This window comes from Palaemon carinicauda, unplaced genomic scaffold (assembly GCF_036898095.1).
Source record: "Palaemon carinicauda isolate YSFRI2023 unplaced genomic scaffold, ASM3689809v2 scaffold56, whole genome shotgun sequence".
NCBI classification, from domain to species: domain Eukaryota; kingdom Metazoa; phylum Arthropoda; class Malacostraca; order Decapoda; family Palaemonidae; genus Palaemon; species Palaemon carinicauda.
The window spans coordinates 122,965-144,603 of record NW_027171827.1 but is presented as its reverse complement, the minus strand read 5'-3'; the positions used below and the strand labels follow the sequence as shown (position 1 = coordinate 144,603).

Genomic DNA, 21,639 nt, shown 5'->3' with positions numbered 1-21,639 from the left:
ATCGTACGCCTGGCAGATGGTGTTGCGACTGGGTGCAGCGAGTGCAGGCGGGTGCAGCACAGGCTGAACAGGTGCAGCCGGTTGGTGCACCACCGGTGCAGGCGGGTGCAGCACAGGCTGAACGGGTGCAGGCGGTTGGTGCACCACCGGTGCAGGAGGAGGAGGAGGTACAACACTCTCAGCACGACACTCACGCATCAGGTCCGAAAGCTGTGCTTGCATGGACTGTAGTAGAGTCCACAGCATCGTACGCCTGGCAGGTGGTACTGCGATCAGGCGGAGCGAGCATAGGGGGGGGGAGTGTAGGCGCACTCTCAGCCCGACAAACTGATGACTGAGGAGAGTCAGAGCTAACCCAATGACTGCATCTGGGTTGTTGAACTTTACTTCGTACGTCTGGCATAGGTCTGGACTTTACGTTTAAGAGGTCTTGAGACCTGAGACCAGCGTAACTCTGCCTTTATTTTCTCCTCTAAATCTCTTCTGCAGACGAGCAAAATAAGGGCTCAATCGTCTGCGGGTGGGAGTGACGGTCTCGGTAAGACACGCCCACAACCACCGAGGATACTTCTGTGCGCCGATCAAGGCCTGCCGAACCCTTTTGCCCTTCGACATTGCTTCTCCCCTGGGCTTGGGAGCTTGCAAGAGGTCCCGGACTGGGAGGACGACTGGCGCGCACAAAAGTACCCTCACGCATAACACTGACATACTTTGCGCTAATCACTTATCACTTTGATTTCTGTTTGCACTTATTTCACTGAACTCGAAACTTTAAGTGGTTTGTACCTGAAACACGCAATTCTATCCTTCTCAAAAGTTAGTAATTGCGAAAACAGAATTACAATGTAACAGAAAAATCTAATGAAAGAAAATTCAGTGGCTGGAAAGAGACTAAACACTAGATCACTCTAGAAACGTTTAGTTTCTTCCCCTAAAGAGACTAGGGATAAGAGCAAAACGATAACGACGTTACTCGTACGCCTGGCAGGCTTGAGGGAAACGTTTATCCTCTTTCTCCCTCCGTCTCTATCTCTCTCTCTCTCTCTCTCTCTCTTGACTTAGAACCTGAGAGAAGAGCCCAATCATATAAATCGTTAAAACATATTATTGTTAAAGGAAAAAACTGAAATATTTCCCAAAAAGAAAAGTTCCTTATTAGGATCAAAACCATTAAGTTAAGAAAGAATGAACAAAACGCTAGACACGGTTACTCTTACTGCAATGTGAAACCGTGAACATTCTTTCTCTATCGTAACGATAGAGTGCAAGTTGAAACGTTCTGAACGTCAACAACTGCCGAGACAAACAAAACGTTAGTTCAACTTTGAAAAAGTACGAGACTATCAAAGAAATTCTTTCAAAGACCTTAAAATAGCATAATATGTTAACAGGTAAAACCGAAATGACGGGCTCACGATAATTAACTTCGGTACCAAGAAAAGACCGCCTACTATTAGGAAGGTCGAATATAAACAAATATAAAAATTAATTTTAATAAGTTTATAATAAAAGGAAGTTAATCGAAGAGGCCTATAAGAGGCGGAGAGATATAAAATAAATCTATAACTTTTGTTAAGCAAAATTAAGAAAGAGAGTCTATACTCTCTTAGACACCAACACTTCCGTCTAAGGGAAGGGTCGGCCATTGAAAGGTGAACGAGAGTTCATACTCTCTTCGTCACCAAAAATAATCAAATTATTCCAAAAGCTAACTAAGCTAAAATAGAAGTTTCCAGTAAAGCGACAGCCGAAATCAAAGAGAAATACTTCACCAAAGTCGTGAAAATACTCCAAGAACATAAGCGTATCCCAGAACGTCTTGTCAGAAGCACGACAGAGGAATAATTGAGGAGGTGTCAACAAGAAGTACTTGAGTACCTGGCCACAGGTGGCGCTGGTAAGAACACCCCCTTCTAGTATTGTGATAGCTGGCGTATCCCTCCATAGAATTCTGTCGGGCAACAGAGTTGACAGCTACATGATTATCGGGTAAGTTTAATATTGAAAAATATAAGAATCCATAGAGTAGCTTTTTTGGGAGACTTTCAGAAAAAAAATATGGATGACTATAAGAAAACAAGATACCTTCTACTAATAATAAAAAAAAGAGGAAGACTAATGAGGATTTGCAATAAAAATAGATTTAGAGCAATTCTATGTCAACGTGGTCAACGAAAAAACTGAAAACCATTAAATTATATTAGAATGGACACCAGGAACTAATGCAAGGGAAAGATGGCTAGATAAGGTTGGTACAACTGGATTAGTAAATGTAATTAAGAGCTTGAAATGATAATAGAAAAGATATTGTCCTTCCTCTAGCCCAATCGTGTGTGGCTATCTTTGAACTTAGGATTTTGTTGTAAAGTTCCATGATGATGGGATAATGAAGCATTGAGCAAAGGAATAGAAAAAAGTATAGGGGAAGATATGAAAGTATAGAACTATTATCAGGTAATATCGATAGCTAGTAGAAATAACAGCAAATATCAGTGACGGCATAGAAAGAAATTCCATAACTGATCATGGGATTACCCTTTTAAGCTATCAAACATTACAAGTACAAGTGGACCTTTTTGCATGTGTGGCCTAAAATCTGATAACCTTAGCCTCTTCGTATATGTGTCCTGGATATGCCTTTAAGTAATTTCACAAACTTAGCCTAGAAGATGGTATCAAAGACTTTTGGTAAAATAGTGACATAGAAAATAAAAAAACGATAAATACCCCAGCAGACAAAACAGAATAATCGGAAAATACAACTGAAAGCAAAGAAGGTACAATTTTTGGACCTGCAGTCTTCTCAAGAACACAGTGAATATAATGAGCCCTCCCCACAAAATAACTTTCACTCAAAAGAGATCTTGAAATAGAAAAACTAATATCTATAAATGACATTAGACTTCCCAAGACCATAAGAGAGAGAGCTTAACTTACAATCGGTCATTGCCATTCAAAAGGAAATTTTGAAATCATTTACCTTCACCACAAAATCATAGTAGTCACCAATATTATATGAAATTAATATGATGAAAGAAACATCAAGTAAAAGATGGGGAAATACTAAGAATAAAAAGCAGAAATACCTGGAGGAATGATACAGCGAAAAAGATGACAATAAGCTGAGTATACATAAGATCAAATGCAATGTATAGTGCATGGAGTAATGAAATATAAAAATGTAGGAAGATAAGGAGACGTTCATACGAGGAACACCCAAGCCTCCTCTCCCGGAAAGCTAGGACCAAGGAGGGCCAGGCAATGGCTGCTGATGACTCAGCAGATAGTCCTGTAGGCTCCTCTAAATCCTCATTCTTAGCTCACAAGCATGGTGAGGTTGCAACTAGGGTTATGGCCAAGCTTGTAATAATAATAGTAAAGCTTGTAATAATGAGAGTTAAGCTTGTGATAAGGCACCGTGTGTAGGAGATGGTCAGATAGGAAAGTGACCGTCTTGGGAGTTGATGGAAGTGTATATCATGGAAAAGAAGTATGGAGACAGATCAACAAAGGGAACCCTATAAATTTGAGAGTTCATAGCACCCTTCAATTGTGAAATAAGGGCATAGTTTGATTATATGGGAAGAAAAATTTAATACGTTTTAGGATAATCCTATAGCTGTTTGCTAGTATATGTATGGAAATGACAGTACAAGTTAACGTGGAATAACTGATATAGATTTCATCATTTCCTTCTCGAATGCTAATGTGATATGTGAGGTGGAACAATAGGATTATCATGAGCAATTGCGGAAGTATGACGATACATGGAGCTAGATAATGACACATTGTAGTTTGGGCAAGACATTGGCAGTATATGTATAGAAATATGAAAAGATTTAGTACATGATTTTGCTGTTCTAAGTGGTGAACAAAATCCTAATGGTCAAAGAGATTACTGTAGTTACCAGGATGCATAAAATGTATGTTTGTGTGTGTAGGTAGGTATGAGAAGTAAAGTATAAAATCAAGAATAATTATCGTTAGAAATCTTGAGAGGAGGGTAAAGAAGGAAATGTAACAATAATGTCTTATTCCATACTAGTTGAAAGACTACATTTGGAATGGGAGTAATATATCTAAGTGAAATTGTGTACTGGAAGCATTCAGAAGACTTACTAAAACATAAGTAGTTCATTGTGGACTAGTGTATTTTGAACAGGAATGATTAGATAAGGTGACTTAAGTACCAATATTTACTGAAAATTGTACAATTACTATGTACAAAATTGTACACAATGAATATTGAGATATGGGGAGTTTCAAATGTTGAATATGCATTCTGGAGAATACAATTGAACTGTTTTAGGACAAGGTTTGTCAAAATGGGAAAGCTTGAAGAATAGTTGCAAGTCCGTGTCTATAAAGTATAAGTGAACAGTGTGAAATAGTTGATTGATTGATTGATTGTCTCGATGCCGGAGACCCAGAAAGAAAAAAAAATGGAATATTTGTAAAAAATGGGATGTTAAAATATTGCAAAAACAGACAGATTTTATTGCCTGTGTATGTGTAAGCATATAATCATGAGAAGTGACGATATTCCTGAGTTTTTAGATAGTGTGTTTAAGAATATATTGCTGTGGGAGCTATGATAATGTATGTAAGACTTCTCATCAGGCAAATACAAATGGTTTGACTGAAGTATGATATAAACAATGAGTATGATTACTGCGCAACTTTGTACAGTATAAGCGAAGTTGAATATCTCCATGTATACATGTAATGAAGTCTGAGAGGTTCAGATTATAAGAGAAACTGGGAAGTAAGAGAAAAAGTACCAAGGGAAAAGACAAACTGGTGATTTGAATGTTAGTATGGTCAGAGAAAAGTTTGAAGGACCATATATTGTGATAAAGTTTTACAAGTTATCAAAACTGAACGTTCAAAATAGATTACTGCCACACATCGTGCATCTAACAAATCGCGTCGACATGAAAATAGTTACGGATCATTTAAAGTTATGAGACACAAGATGCACTTCGACTGGGGTTTCTAGTACTTTCACATGTGCAGCCCTAATATTGCATAAACAAGCTCCTATCTAACCTCAAAAGGATTAACCCTTTTACCCCCAGGCTATTTGGAAATTTCCAACCCTTAACCCCCAGGGGGTTTATTTTTTTCCCAGCACATTTTGCAGTATGTTTTATTTAAATTGCTCTAACAGCCTTAATTTTTGTCATAGAGAGGTCAGGTTGGTCTCATTCTCTTGGAAAATGCCTGAATTTTCTAAAAAAAAATTATCAAAAATATGAAAAAAAAAAATTCTTATAGCATTTTTTTGCAAGGACGTACCGGTACGTCCATGGGGGTAAAGGGATGGCTTTTGTGAAACGTACCAGTACGTCCTTTGGGGGTAAAAGGGTTAAGATATAAAGGCTTTCAAGAAGTTGAATACTTTTTTATTTCCGAAGTGAATCTATTTGGTACTGCAGGGCACTAGGTTTTTCAGTGTATGAGAAAACCAGGAAAATAACCTATTTTTATATGAAGTAAGACCATAGGTAATCAATTATCTAAGTGGAGAGAACTGAGTATTTAAGTAATTTCCCACTGAATGACTACTCTAGAATGAATGCAAATTCAACACTGATGGTGTGACGAATATTCTGTAAAAGAGATCATTTAATACGAACGTAGGAATAGGGTGACAAGTAGTATGTGTGGGAGAATAGACAACGTATGTTTCGAGAACCCAAAAAGCCCTTTTGTGATAATTTTGACCGAGACATGAAAAGAATATGATTGAAGGAATGATTAGAGAATTGGAAAATTTGCAATATGAGAGAGAGAGAGAGAGAGAGAGAGAGAGAGAGAGAGAGAGAGAGAGAGAGAGAGAGAGAGAGAGAGAGAGAGAGAGAGAGAGAGAGAGAGAGAGAGACCATACCCAAATTTGATTTTTACATAATTTTGAACTGGCTCGAGGTTATATTTTAAGAATGGTAAATCTGATTGAAACAGTATGTGTAAGGTGATTGACTCTAGGACGATGTCCTGCATCAGATCATGAAAGGATGTTCTTGATAGTTGCTATATGAATGTGGATAAAAATGTGAAGGAAATTTGGAATATAGAAATGAAGTAATTTCTGAGTTTCTTATTCTATTATGTACCTCCACCATTATTTGGTTTATTGGTCTCATTTTGAGGTTGTGTCTTCTGGTGCAGCACATTTTTGTTAATCTTATACACACTCAGAGGAGCCCACCAGAAAGCACTACAGTTGATATTTATTGATTAGCAAAACGTATGACCAGGTACCAAGGCAAGAAGTGTGGAGGTAAATGAGAGAGAAGGCTGTTTTTTCTAAAATATGTTAGAGCCGTACAAGATAAGAATAAAGACAGCTTCATAAATAAGAAGCTCTGTTGAAAGTACATCAAATTTTAAAGTGAGGATTGGTCTACACTAAAGATTAGTTCTTAATCCCTACAGTTTTGGCCTTGCGACGGACATTGTAACTTCAGATGTAAGAGATGAGGTTCCCTAGACTTCACCTTGTATTAATAACACTGTTTTGGTATACTCGAGCTAGAAATGTGGACCCAAGCACTTGAAGACGAAGGCATATGATAAGCATGAAAAAGACAGAATTTCTCTGGATATAGAAGGAAGACACAGTAAAGTGAAACTGAGCTTGGTGGCACCAAGAGGGTTGGAACTTTTAAATAACCAGAATCAAATTAGCAAATGGAGATATGGATTTAGAAATTATCAATAGAATTCAAAATGCTTAGATGCATTGGAGGTGGTCATTAGAATTCTAGGCAACACGGGGTTCAGTGCAAAGGTTTTATAAAAGTGAAGTTAGTCCTGCAATGACATTAGTGATAAGGAATGCACAAGATACTAAAGAAATAAAGTGGTAGAATAAAGGATGTTGAAATGGATGTGCAGAGTAATGAAAACACACACAAGCAAAGTAGTTGGGTACTGAAGGCTCATATAAAGAGACTAGTGCTTTGGACATGTTTTTACAAAGAGGAGAGGACCACGTTTGTAAAGGGGTCATAACCATGGAGGTAGAATGAAGGAAGAGGGGGTAAAGGCCAAAGTTTAGAAAATATGGGACTGTAAAAGTGGGAGAAAAGTGACAAAAGCATAATTGAATAAATAAACATAATGGTTGTGAGGACAGTGTAAAAAACCTGGATGATTACCGCCCAATTTCCATAACTCCCATATTATCTAAAGTTTTTGAACATCTTCTGGCAAAACGTCTTAATAGGTTTGCTGAAGGTAATCATCTACTCCCTAGTTTGCAATTTGGTTTTTGTAAAGGCCTTGGAGCATGTGATGCCCTTCTTACAATCTCCAATGCTGTACAGAAGTCCCTTGATTGTGGTCAGGAAGTGCGCATGATTGGCCTTGATTTTAGTACTGCCTTTGACCGTGTAAATCATGAGGCCCTTGTTTTCAAACTGAAACAGTTGGGAGTGGGTGGGTCGTTTCTTAGCATTATTATTGATTTTTTAAGTAATAGATTTGTTGTTGTTGACGGGCACCATAGTGAGTATAGGGATGTGATATCCGGTGTTCCACAGGGTAGTGTTCTTGGCCCATTACTTTTCATACTATATACACATGACATGTGGTTTGGCCTAGAAAACAAGCTTGTTGCATATGCAGATGATGCTACAGTAGAACCTTGGTTTACGAACGACTCCGCTTACGAATTTTTCGGTTTACGAAGGGATTTTCTCTGAAAAATTCATCTCGGTTAACGAATATTGTATCGGTTAACGAATTTAAATTTCCCTCCCACGCGCCGTTTTTTGTGGAAAAGTGTTAACGCCGCGCTTCCCGATCGCATTTTTCATGGAAATAACTTAACGACCGTATCTCACAATGGAGTCACGTGACTCCTCCCACGCATACCTACCACCCCCTAAACCCCTTTATTACCCCCTTCACTTGTTCATTATCTCAGTATCCGCCGTCTCGATAGCATACATACTTAGTGAATTCGTGGACGATTTCTTTGTGATTTTTACACTTGGTTTGTGATTTGTTTTATTTTCACTCATTTGTGATTACAGTACTGTACTGTATTATTGTGATAGACAATGGCTCCTAAGATGTCGAAGAAGGAAAGCAGTAAGAAGAAGCTGATGATAACGATCGAGATGAAGAAGGAGATCATCGAGAAGCATGACCAAGGCATGCGTGTGAAAGACATTGCTAGTTTTTTCAATCGCTCGCAGTCGACGATATGCACAATATTAAAGAAAAAAGAAGAAATAAAGGCCGCTAAAGTAGCTAAAGGTGTATCGTCGTTATCAAAACAACGGCCACCTATTCTTGATGACGTAGAAAATTTATTAATGGTGTGGTTAAATGAGAAGCAGCTCGCAGGAGATTCAGTAAATGAGAACATGATTTGCGAGAAGGCAAGAACCATTTACGAGGAGGGAGGCACTGCACAATCACTGTCTTCGAGTGAGATAAAAGATTTTTTAAAGAAGTGGGAAGACGTGAAAAGTTTTCTTGAGGAAAATGTCCCGAATAAGGCTGAAACAGACCGTGCAATAAATTTATTAGTCGATAATGGGGTGGGTCACTTCTATAAAATTTTAAAGAACAGACAAAAGCAGGTGTCTCTTGAAAAATATCTTGTGAAGGGGGAGAAAAGAACTGTGAAAGACAACGACCAAGAGTCTCGCAAACGCAAAACCAGTGATAGTGAACGCCATTCTCGCAAGAGAACTCCAGTCAACGTTCCTGAAGTTCTCATGGAGGGAGATTCTCCCTCCAAGCAGTAACCCCCTCCTCCTCCTTCCCCTCCTCTCGTCTCCATCAAGCCAGCAGCGACACTCCTCTAAGGTAAAGTTCAGGTTTACTGTGCATGCATATCCATATTTTCATCATTAAATGACTGCAATATTTTAATAATTTTGTGTAGAGTACAGTAGAGTACTGTATGTGTAAGGAAAAATTTGTGAAAATTGGTTTTTGTAGATGGGTTGAACTAATTATTTCGATTTTATAACATTCTTATGGGGAAATTCGTTTCGCGATACGAATTTTTCGGTCTAAGAGTTCGCATTAGGAACGAATTAAATTCGTAAACCGAGGTTCTACTGTACTCTCTTTGCATCAATTCCATCCCCTGAATGTAGATCTGGGGTTGTTGAATCCCTTAATAGAGATTTAGCTAAAATTAGTGCATGGTGCAAATTATGGGGTATGAAGTTGAATCCTAACAAAACTCAAAGTATGATTGTAAGTAAGTCAAGGACGGTGGCTCCTCAACATCCAGATCTCAGTATTGATGATGTTTCTTTAAATTTGTATGACTCTTTCAAAATTTTAGGTGTGATTCTCGACAGCAAATTTACTTTTGAGAAACATTTAAGGTCTGTGTCTTCTTCAATTGCACAAAAAATTGGCCTATTGAGAAAGTCTTTTAAGATTTTTGGTGATCAATCTATTCTGAAGAAGTGTTTTAATTCTTTCATTCTACCTTGTTTTGAGTATTGTTCTCCTGTCTGGTCTTCAGCTGCTGATTCTCATCTTAATTTGTTGGACAGAAACTTACGGCCTATTAAATTTCTTATTCCTGATCTAGATATTAATCTCTGGCACCGTCGTTCAATTAGTTCATTATGCATGTTGCATAAGATTTTTCATAACTCTGACCATCCTTTACATTCAGATCTCCCTGGACAATTCTATCCTGTTCGTAATACTAGGCAAGCAGTTAATTCTAATAGCCAGGCCTTCTCCATCCTGAGGCTCAATACTATGCAGTACTCCAGAAGTTTTATTCCAGCTGTTACCAAGTTGTGGAATGATCTTCCTAATCGGGTAGTTGAATCAGTAGAACTTCAAAAGTTCAAAGTTGGAGCAAATGCTTTTTTGTTGACCAGGCGGACATGAGTCTTTTTATAGTTTATATATGACATATTTGTTTTTGACGTTGTTAATAGTTTATATATGACATATCTGTTTTGACGTTGTTGCGTTTTTTAGAATGATTTATTGTTAATTTGTTCTCTTCAATTATTTATTTCCTTTCCTCACTGGGCTATTTTTCCCTATTGGGGCCCTTGGGCTTATAGCATCTTGCTTTTCCAACTAGGGTTGTAGCTTGGATAGTAATAATAATAATAATAATGAAGTTAATCAACGTAAGAAGTGACCATGTGGATATTGTGGGAAGTACTTATTAAGAGCACAATGCGAAACTGAGAAAAGTTATAAAGGCCTGAATGAATGAAGTCAACTAACAAAATTATGTGGCAATGAAGACGTTGTGGTAGATATATTGAAAGGGTAATTATAAAGTGAGAAAAGTGACTAAAGCCTTGATAAAGTTAATCAACATAAGCAAGTGGTCGTGAAAGGGCTGCAAGATAAGTAATAAAAGCCTGGATGAAGTTAATCAGTGATAGTATGTGGCCATGAGAATGTTGTGGGAAGTACGCATTAAAAAGGAAGCGAGAAAAGTGACAAAATCATAGATGAAGTTAATCAACTTAAATAAGTGGCCATGTGCCTGTTGTAATAAGTATTTAAGTTAGTCAAAGTATGAAGTGGCCATATGAATGTTTTGGGAAGTAGTTCTTGAGAGCACAGTGAGTGGGAAGTACTTATTGAAATAGTAGTAGTAAAGTGAGAAAAGTGACAAAATCCTGGAAGAATTTAATCGATACAGATATGTGGTTTTATGGATGTTATGAGAAGTACATATTGAAAGGGTAGTTATATAGTGACAAAAGATTGGATATAGTTAATCAACTTAAATATGTGCATGTAGTGGGAGGTAATTATTGAAAGGTCAGTGAAAAGTTACAAAAGCCTGAATAGATTGTATTATCATAATGAAGGAGCTATGTGCATGCTTGGAAAGTACTTATTGAGATTACTGTAACAAAGTGAGAAAAGGGACGAGGGCTTGGTTGAAGTTAATAAATGTAAGTAAGGGGCCCTGAGCATGCTTGGGAAGTACTTATGGAGAGAGCTGTAAAAAGGTTGAAAAATGACAAAGGCTTGGTTGAAGTTAATCAACGTAAGTAAAGGGACCTGTGCATGCTTGGGAAGTACTTATGGAGAGAGCTGTAAAAAGGCTGAAAAATGACAAAGGCTTGGTTGAAGTTAATCAACGTAAGTAAGGGGCCCTGTGCATGCTTGGGAAGTACTTATTTGAGAGGCCTGTAAAAAGGTTGAAAAATGGCAAAGGCTTGGTTTGAAGTTAATCAATGTAAGTAAGGGATCATGTGCATGATTGGGAAGTACTTATGGAGAGAGCTGTAAAAAGGTTGAAAAATTACAAAGGCTTGGTTTGAAGTTAAGCAACGTAAGTAAGGGGCCCTGTGCATGTTGTGGAAGTAATTATTCAGGTGTCTGTAAAAAGTGAGAAAAGTGACAGGGGCTTGCTTAAAGTTAATCAACGTAAAGGTCCTTATAATGTGCATGCTGTGGAGGTAACTATTAAAGAGGGTTGTAACAGTGATAAAAGTGATAAAATCTTGGATGAAGTTAATCTGCGTAAGTATGAGTATGTACGTGGTCATGTGCATGTTGTAAAGAATTACTTATTGTAAAGGTAGTTATAAAGTGAAAAAAGTGACAAAAGCCTAAATAATTTTTTGAAATAGTATTGAGAAAAGTTATTACACCTTGAAGTTAATCATGGTAAAAAAGTACTTTTTGAAGGATAGTGTAAAAAGTGACAAAAGCCTGGATAAATTTAATCAACATAAGCAAGTAGTCGTGTGTGTGTTGTGAAAAGTAATCATTGAAAGAGCAGCGAGAAAAATGATAATAGCCTTGATGAAGTTTATCAGGGTAAATAAGACACCATGTGCATGTTGTGGAGGTACTTTAATGAAAAAAAGTAGTTATAAAGTGAGAAAAGTGAAAAAAGTCGAAGGTAATTAAGGCACGTGGTTATATGCATGTTGTGAGAAGTAATCAATGAAAGAATAGTAAGGAAAGTGACAAAAGACTGGATGAAATTAATTAATATAAGTAAGAGACCTTTGAAAATAAAATTTTGGGGAAAATCACGGGAACAATTTTCGACCAAGAAACTCTGGAATGGAGAATTCGCCACAATTAAGACATAACCCAGCAACCATATATAAGCCAAGTTTTAAAGTCAAGGAGGATTCAATTAGCTTGCCATATTGCATGAATGGAGGATACGCATAAACCCAAACAAATGCTAACTGATGAAGACATGGGACTTCGGGAAGACCTAGAAAGAACTGGAACAGATGCATTGAGAAAGATCTCGACAGGGATTGAATTGCCATGTATACATAGATGGATTTAGCCAAGATAGAGGACGTAGGAGACGTCTTTCGAGAGAGGTGAAGTCAACGATTGGCCCAAAGACCAATGGAGTAGAATAGTTGAAAGTGTAGGAAGAAAAGTGACAATGTGATGAAATATGTTATTTTTATAATAAAATAAATTTTTGAATATACTTACCCGGTGATTATAATAGCTGCAACTCTGTTGCTCGACAGAAAACTCTAAGGTAAAATTCGCCAGCGATCGCTACACAGGTAGCGGGTGTGCCCAACAGTGCCATCTGTCGTCCAGATACCCAGTACTCAATGTAAACAAAGAACTCAATTTTCTCCTCATCCCACTGCGTCTCTATTGGGGAGGAAGGGAGGGTCCTTTAATTTATAATCACCGGGTAAGTATATTCAAAAATTTATTTATTATAAAAATAACATTTTTCAATATTTAACTTAGCCGGTGATTATAATAGCTGATTCACACCCAGGGGGTTGGGTAGAGACCAGCAAAATATGTTTACATTATTATGAGCTAAGAATTTTTATTTCATTTTAGAAGTTATCAAAATAACAAAAACAAAATAAATAGGTACCTGGTAAGGAAGTCGACTTGAACAATTACTCTGCCTTTTTAAGTACGTCTTCCTTACGGAGCCTCGCGATCCTCTTAGGATGCTGATCGACCCCTAGGATCTGAAGTATCAAGGGTTGCAACCCATACAACAGGACCTCATCAAAACCCCTAATCTAGGCGCTTCTCAAGAAATGACTTTGACCACCCGCCAAATCAACCAGGATGCGAAAGGCTTCTTAGCCTTCCGGACAACCCAAAAACAAAAATAAAAACATTTCAAGAGAAAGATTAAAAAGGTTATGGAATTAGGGAATTGTAGTGGTTGAGCCCTCACCCACTACTGCACTCGCTGCTACAAATGGTCCCAGTGTGTAGCAGTTCTTGTAAAGAGACTGGACATCTTTCAAGTAAAATGACGCGAACACTGACTTGCTTCTCCAATAGGTTGCGTCCATTATACTTTGCAGAGATATATTTTGCTTAAAGGCCACGGAAGTTGTTACAGCTCTAACTTCGTGCGTCTTCACCTTAAGCAAAGTTCGGTCTTCCTCACTCAGATGTGAATGAGCTTCTCGTATTAACAATCTGATAAAGTCTGACCAAGCATTCTTTGACAAAGGCAAGGATGGTTTCTTAACTGAACACCATAAAGCTTCAGATTGGCCTTGTAAAGGTTTAGTACGCTTTAAATAGAACTTAAGAGCTCTAACAGGGCATAAGACTCTTTCTAGTTCATTGCCTACGATCTCCGATAAGCTGGGGATATCGAAAGATTTAGGCCAAGGCCGAGAAGGCAGCTCATTTTTGGCTAGAAAACCAAGTTGTAGCGAACAAGTGGCTTTTTCTGACGAAAATCCTATGTTCTTGCTGAAGGCATGAATCTCACTGACTCTTTTAGCCGAGGCTAAGCATACCAGGAAAAGAGTCTTAAGAGTGAGATCTTTCAGGGAGGCTGATTGTAACGGCTCCAACCTGTCTGATATGAAGAATCTTAGTACCACGTCTAAATTCCATCCAGGGGTAGCCAAACGACGCTCCTTGGTGGTCTCAAAAGACTTAAGGAGGTCTTGCAGATCTTTATGTTTGGAAAGATCTAAGCCTCTATGCCGGAAGACCGATGTCAACATGCTTCTGTAGCCCTTGATAGTGGGAGCTGAAAGGGATCGTCCTTTTCTCAGGTATAAGAGAAAAACAGCTATTTGAGCTACAGAGGTACTGGTCGAGGATACAGAAACTGACTTGCACCAGTCTCGGAAGACTTCCCACTTCGATTGGTAGACTCTAATGGAAGAAGCTCTCCTTGCTCTAGCAATCGCACTGGCTGCTTCCTTCGAAAAGCCTCTAGCTCTCGAGAGTCTTTCGATAATTTGAAGGCAGTCAGACGAAGAGCGTGGAGGCTTTGGAGTACCTTCTTTACGTGTGGCTGACGTAGAAGGTCTACCCTTAGAGGAAGACTACTGGGAACGTCTTCTAACCATCGAAGTATCTCGGTGAACCATTCTCTCGTGGGCCAGAGGGAAGCAACTAACGTCAACCTTGTCCCTTCGTGAGAGGCGAACTTCTGCAGTACCTTGTTGACAATCTTGAACGGTGGGAATGCGTAGAGATCCAGATGTGACCAATCTAGGAGGAAAGCATCTATATGTATTGCTGCTGGGTCCGGGACTGGAGAGCAATAGATTGGAAGCCTCTTGGTCATCGAGGTTGCAAAGAGATCTATGGATGGTTTTACCCCAAGTGGCCCAAAGTCTCTTGCACACATCCTTGTGGAGGGTCCATTCGGTTGGAATTACTTGCCCTTTCCGACTGAGACAATCTGCTATGACGTTCAAGTCGCCTTGGATGAACCTCGTTACTAGGGAGATGTCTTGACCTTTTGACCAGATGAGCAGGTCCCTTGTGATCTCGTACAACGTCAGTGAGTGGGTACCTCCTTGTTTGGAGATGTACGCCAAGGCCGTGGTGATGTCCGAGTTAACTTCCACCACTTTGCCTCGAAGGAGACTTGAAGCTTTTCAAGGCCAGATGTACTGCCAACAGCTCCTTGCAGTTGATATGCATGATCCTCTGACTCGAGTTCCACAATCCTGAGCATTCCCGACCGTCTAGTGTCGCGCCCCAGCCCACGTCCGATGCGTCCGAGAAGAGAACGTGGTTGGGAGTCTGAACAGCCAGGGGAAGACCCTCTCTTAGGTTGATATTGTCCTTCCACCAAGTCAGACAAGACTTTATCTTTTCGGAAACCTGGATCGAGACCGCTTCTAGCGTCTTGTCCTTTTTCCAGTGAAAAGCTAGATGGTATTGAAGAGGACGGAGGTGTAGTCTTCCTAGCTGACTGAGCAGCGTTCCTTCTTCAGCATCTTCTGGATGGATAGCAGGGCTTGATCTATTCTGGGGGCTGATCGTCTTGTTGTTCAGCAACGTCCTCATCAGAGGGTTCCTCATCCGAAAACTGATGAGGAAACGGCAACGGAGTGGGCAACGTCTGGCTCGCTGAGTCCGGTCGCACTGGTGCATGCGTGACGGAGCCGGACGCAATATCATGGAACTGCTGCACAGTCTGTGAACTGTCAACAACCATGGGTGCGCGAGGAAGCACAGCGTCAACCCGAGACTGTCTAGACCGTCTGGGTTGTGCAGTCAACACCCTACCGGGTTGCTGAGGTTGACGCACTGCGTCAAAACAAGTCACCTCTGCTGGTTGTTGAACGTCCTGAACGTCAACAACCACCTCCGAGCGTCGCTTAACGTCAACGTGCGGCTGGCAACCCACACTGGGTCGCATCGGTGGAGGAACCACCTCAACTGGCAGACGCGAGTAGGTTACCTCAGCGTCAACAGGGCGCACAACCGACCGGTTGGAAGGTTGTTGGCCAGAAGGTTCGGTAGCAACCTTCTCCGCATTAAAGTCCTCTATCAAGGACGCAAGCTTGGACTGTATGTCTTGCAGCAAAGCCCATTTAGGGTCTACGGGAGCAGGTATGGCAACAGACGGGGTTAGCGACTGAGGCGGTACCGTTTACCATCCCTGAAAGCCTTGTTATGCGTGACATAATTGTACAGCAAAACTTCAAAGGCTCGAAAACAGCTGTGAAGTTGACCTGTAAACAACTTGGAGCGTCTCCTGGCCAGGCGCCAGGGAGAGTCTACGAGAATTGAGAAGTCTATCTGGGCAGAGGCATGAACTCCCAAGCCGAGAACTTCTCTCGTGTCATATCAGACTCTCGCTCTATAAACCAGTTTAAAAGAAGGGAAAGCAAAGGCTGTATCCCCCAAACTCCTCCTGGTGAAAAACCAGTCGCCTAGCCAACGTAAAGCTCTCTAGGAGAGCGAGAGAGCACTAGCTTAAAAACAACGGCTTCGAAGTAGCTAGGCCTAGTGTAAGCTCTGACGTTTAGGCGAACGAGGAGCAGCAGTTACAAAAAGATCCGGACAAAGATCCTTAAAAAAATCATCATGATTTAATTAAAGTCCATAGGAGGCTAAGCAGCTTTAGGCTCCTCTCCATCTGACAGAGTCCTCAAGGGAATATCAGTAGGAGGGGGAACAGCAACTTCCTCATCTACAGGAACCTTGTCCGATAAAAGCCGAGTCTCAAGCAAGGGAGAGACCTACCGTGGTGGCAATGCTTTACAAGCAGAGTCCACACTCACTGGTGCATTAGTAGCGGACCAGAACGCAACGTCAAGTAACTGCTTGACAGTCTGTGAACTGTCAACAACTGAACTGTCAACCACAACAGGTGCGTGAGGACGTACAGCGTCCACTCGAGACTGCTTTGACTGCCTAGACTGAGCAGTCAAAACAACTCTAGAATGCGGAGGTTGACGCACAGCGTCAAAACAAGTCAACTCCGATTGTTAGTGAACGTCTTGAACGTCAACAGGAGCATCAGCAAGTGGCCTAACGTCCAAATGCGGCTGAAAAACCACACGAGACCGCATCGAGTGTGGTTCTAAACAACCTGACTGACGTGACTAAGCTACGCCAACGTCAACAGTAAGCACAAAGGAACGTTAGGTAGGCTGAAAGCCAGGATATCGATGAGATAAACGGCTAGACTCAACAGACTAATCGGCAGAATAGTCTTCCATAAGGGAGGCAAGCATATACTGCATGTCTTGCCATACAACCCATTAAGGATCAACGGAAATGGTTGTGGTAAGAGACGAGGGTAACGTCTGTGACCGCAACACTTTGCCTACAAAAAAAGACTCTCGGAGTCTGTGTTACGCTTTTGTTAGGCGGCGAGCAGTTATCCGATGACTGCATAGGGTCAGAGCTGTCCTAATGGTTGTAACCAGGACGCTGGACCTGTCCTGAAAGGACTGACTTTCGCTTAAGGGCTTCGAAACCTTGTGACAGGTTTCTTATGCGAAAAGCCTTCGGATGACGAGGAGAAACAACGTCTCTCTCGTCTTATGGTAGGGGAGATCTTGGTAAGATACACCCGATACCATAGAGGGAAAACGTCTGTTCGTTGGTCAAGGCCTCTCGAACCCATAAGTCGTTTAACATTACTTCTCCCCTGGGCTTGGGAGCATGTAAGAGGTCCCGGACTAGGTGAACGACAGGCACGAACAGACGAACCCTCGGACGCAACACTGTAACACTTTGCGCATATCACTTTATCACTTCGATTTTCTGTTTTGCACTTATTTCACTGAAATCGAATACTTTTACTGATTTCTACCTGAAACACGCAATTCTACCCTTCATTAAAAGGTAGTAATTGCGAAATCAGTCGTATAATGCAAGCTCATTAATACCAGCAAAAAACAGAAAACATATTTAAAGATAAAAAAAAAATCAGTGGCTGGGAAAGAGACTAAACACTAGTTCATATAACTACGTTTTCAATCTCTCACCGCACATAGCCTGGGGACGAGAATAAAAAACTAAAACGTTTTATCCTTCCTCCCCGTACAGCGACTAGGGACGAGAGTAACACGAGAACAACGTTACCCGCTTGAACGGAACGTTTTCTCTCCTCTCTCTCCCTCCGTCTCTATCTCTCTCTCTCTTTCTCTCTTGATTTCGCACCTAAGAGAAGAGCCCAATTATATTTCGTCAAAAAAACATGTTATTTGACTAAAGGAAAAAACTGAAAGGTTTTTCAAATAAAAAGTTCCTTTAAAATAGAATTTAAAACATTTAAGCTAAGAAAGAATGAACAAAACGTCAGAATCGATTTACTCTTACTGCAAAGTGAAACCGTGATACACTCTCTCTCTATCGTAACGATAGAGCGCATGTTGAACGTCCTGAACGTCAACAACTGCGTAGCATAAATAAACTAAACGTTAGTTCATCTTTGAAAACAGTACGAAGACTATCAAAGAAATTCTTTCATAAAATAATACATTTAAAAAGTTTTAAATCCTTAGCTCTTTAAAAGCTACTTACGATATAAAGGGCTCAACGTTGATTAACTTCGGTTTCCAAGTTAGGACCGCCTACTCTCAGGAAAGGTCTATATAAACAAAACATTAAAATTATTTTTATATGTTTATGAAAAATGGAAAGTTAATCGAAGAGGCCTAATAAAGGCGGAGAGATATAAAGTATATAGAGGAAAATCTATAACGTGATATAATTACTAAAAGCCTAAACACACTTCCGCTAAGGGAAGGGTCGGCCATTTAAAAGTGAAAGAAAGTCCATACTCTCTTTGTCATCATAATTAAATCTATCCAAAACGAGTTCAAGATTTAAGATGAAGATAAAACACCTGCATAGCGAAAGCTCAAAACTAGAATAGTGTACTTCACCAATTAGTTGTGAAAACAAATCCAGTTTAGCAACAGCGAATAAGCACGTCTTGTCGAGAGCACGACAGAGAGAAAATTGAGTTCTTTGTTTACATTGAGTACTGGGTATCTGGACGACAGATGGCGCTGTTGGGCACACCCGCTACCTGTGTAGCGATCGCTGGCGAATTTTACCTTAGAGTTTTCTGTCGAGCAACAGAGTTGCAGCTATTATAATCACCGGCTAAGTTAAATATTGAAAATTATCAAACTGCAGAGTGACCATGTGGATGCTCAGGGACGTACTTGATAGCATAATCAGAGTAAGAAAAAAATTATAAAAGTATAGTTATAAAGTGAGAAAAGACAAAATTCTTGGTATAGAGTAAGTATGTAGCTATGTAAACGTTGAGTACTTATCGAAAGTGTAGCGAGAACTGACAAATGCATGGATGAAGTTAATCAACCTAATATACGTTGGGACTATCAGGAGGAATTTCACCAAACATGATGAAATTTAGTATAGTATAAACAAATAAAAAATTGTATGATACTTCAATAGCCTAGAAAACTGCTCTTTAACTAGGCAACCACTTACCTCTAATTACCGCAGCATATTATCTTCATACAGTCTTGTGACTTGAAGATGGGCACTTAAGCCACGGTCCAGGAAGAATCTCGTCTTGACAAGTATGATCAACGCCTGAAAAAGGAAATAAATTAATATTCTTGTAATTTTAGCTATCATTACATTCATTTATTAAATGCAACAAAAAATAGGAGAGAGAGAGAGAGAGAGAGAGAGAGAGAGAGAGAGAGAGAGAGAGAGAGAGATTCGCTAGTTATAGTAATTAACGGATTATCAATATGAAATGAAACATGGCAAACACAATCGAAAATTCAAATTATTTTTTCAATTTACTCATTTACTACTTCAACAACAACCAAGTTCCATGCTCCTCATTGCTCAGTCCACGGTATATGATTGTTGCCACAAGGTGCAGAGTGCTTTAATCTCTGGAAAGTTCATCATTATTAGTTACCTCCCACACAAGACAGCTTAGCATACTTCCATTTTTCACTTCCAAAGCTTGTCTAATACATTAGGCTACTTGCTTGGCTGGCAAATCTAATTTCCTTCATTCTGTGCTACTTTTTCTAAATTTTCTTAACTCTCTACAGCTAAAGAAATGCACTGTTATACCATCTGCCTCTCTATTCGCGCGCAGGAAACTGGTGGCACGCGCGCGGGAGAGTATTCGCGCACGCAGGATTATCACATTGAGTGCGCGGGCACGCGGGAGAGTGTTCACGCGCGTCTGTGCCGGCCGTAGGGCGCGCGCAGGCGAATCTTCCCCAGAGGGCTGGAGAATGTTGGCGCGCATCCCTTGGAGAAGATGGGCGAGTGTGCGCAGGGCGCGCACGCGTATCCTTGCGGATGCGCGCTGGAGAAGGCTAGCGCATTGGTACTGGTTAGCGCCTGGGAGAAGGCAGCATTGCTGACTTCCTGGAAGTAATGCTTTCTGTTGACCGTTGGCGTGCAGCTTTTACCTGGCGCGTAGGATGATGCGCAGCATGGCGCGCAGGAGAGTTGCATGTTGGGCGCGTATGCGCGCCATTGCGCAGGAGGTTGATGGCGCGCATGTGAGTGTTGGCGCGCAGATGGGCGTTGAACCAAAGAGGCGCCTCCTCACCGCAGGTAAAGCAAGGCCTCTGGCGAAACGAATGCGCCCTCTGGGGGGCGTTGGATCAGCAAGCTGACCTTCTGCAGTCCTTCGAAGGGGAGTCTCCCCCGAGGGGGAGAAATACTAGGAGAGACTGACAATGAACTTAATTTCTCCCTCATAGGTTGAACAGGAACGGGAAAAACTAAGCCGTCAGCTACCGCAGAGTTTGGAGTGTTAGAGGTGATGGGTGATAACGCATTGGATATCTTTGACACCACAACGTCAACAAGAGACAGAGGATCAACCTCTGACAGTGACAACGACTGCTTGACAGCGGCACCCAATCGGATGTAATTAAGCACAACCTCCTTGGAGGGCGAACCCGTAAGCCCCAAGGAGGACCAAAGCTGAAAAAGGGAGGTTAGTGACATATCCTCCCCCGGGAGAAGAGGTGGAGCTGCTTCGCTAGGGGAAGCAACGTCATCTATCGAGCCCCGAGGTTGGTTAACAATACATCGGTCTAAGCTATCACTCGACGGTCTCTCGAAAGAAACCAACCGAGTGGGAGCTTTGGAGGAGGTTTGGGCAACGGAAGAAGAGGCCTTGGGTTTTTCTCCTTTCGAAGCAACCTTCGAAGGAGAAATACTGTATCCCGTTTGGACTACTACTTCCGTCGTCGCGAAAACCTCTCCCACTGGGAGGCAGACCACTCACTACACTTGTTGCTATCACACCGTTGGCCCCTACAAGAAGGACAAAGGGCGTGAGGATCAGTCTCGACCCCCGACATGAATGTTCCACAGGAGCAGTCGGGAAACCCAGGGCAGGTGCACATGATCGCAGAGGCCAACTTCACATATACAGAACTAGAAAAAGAAAAGAAAAAAAGCAATTAAATGGCTGCTAATATGACGGCGAGGATGAGAGCGGAAATGCCCGATCACCATCCGAGCCGAGAGCAAAGTGAGCTCAAGCACAGGTGTGTGAGAGAAGGGGGGGGGGGTGTTAGCAAGCTACCCTCCCCTACCCCCACTAACCGGTGTGGATAGTAAATCCTCGTTAAAAATTAATAGCTCGTCATTTCAGCTACGCCGAAAGTAATACCCCTATTAAATACTGTGAAGTATTCCAGTTACGGAACAAATAGATTTTTCAAAATCCGTTATATATGATCGTCTCTAGGGTATTGACCTGCTCGATAGGGCAATGTCACTGTCCCTCTCCTCTGCCATTCATGAGTGGCCTTTAAAGCCTTTAAAGGGAGATTACAAGTAAAAGGACCAAAGAAATTGATGGAAAGATTCAAACTTTAAAACAAAGACTCAAAAATAAAGAAATTTCAACATTTGAATTCTTCTGTGGCATTATCTATATCATCAAATACTAATTGA

General features: G+C 40.8%; 1 long non-coding RNA gene across 3 annotated transcripts in view; it reads right to left on the bottom strand.

The window, feature by feature from the left end:
- Window positions 1-21,639, bottom strand: part of LOC137637158 (uncharacterized) — a 64,385-nt gene that overhangs the window by 20,729 nt on the left and 22,017 nt on the right. For all 3 annotated transcript variants that reach the window (XR_011043429.1, XR_011043427.1, XR_011043428.1), the window contains exon 2: window positions 19,180-19,284. This is a non-coding gene — a long non-coding RNA (uncharacterized lncRNA). The remainder of the gene's footprint in view (window positions 1-19,179; window positions 19,285-21,639) is intronic.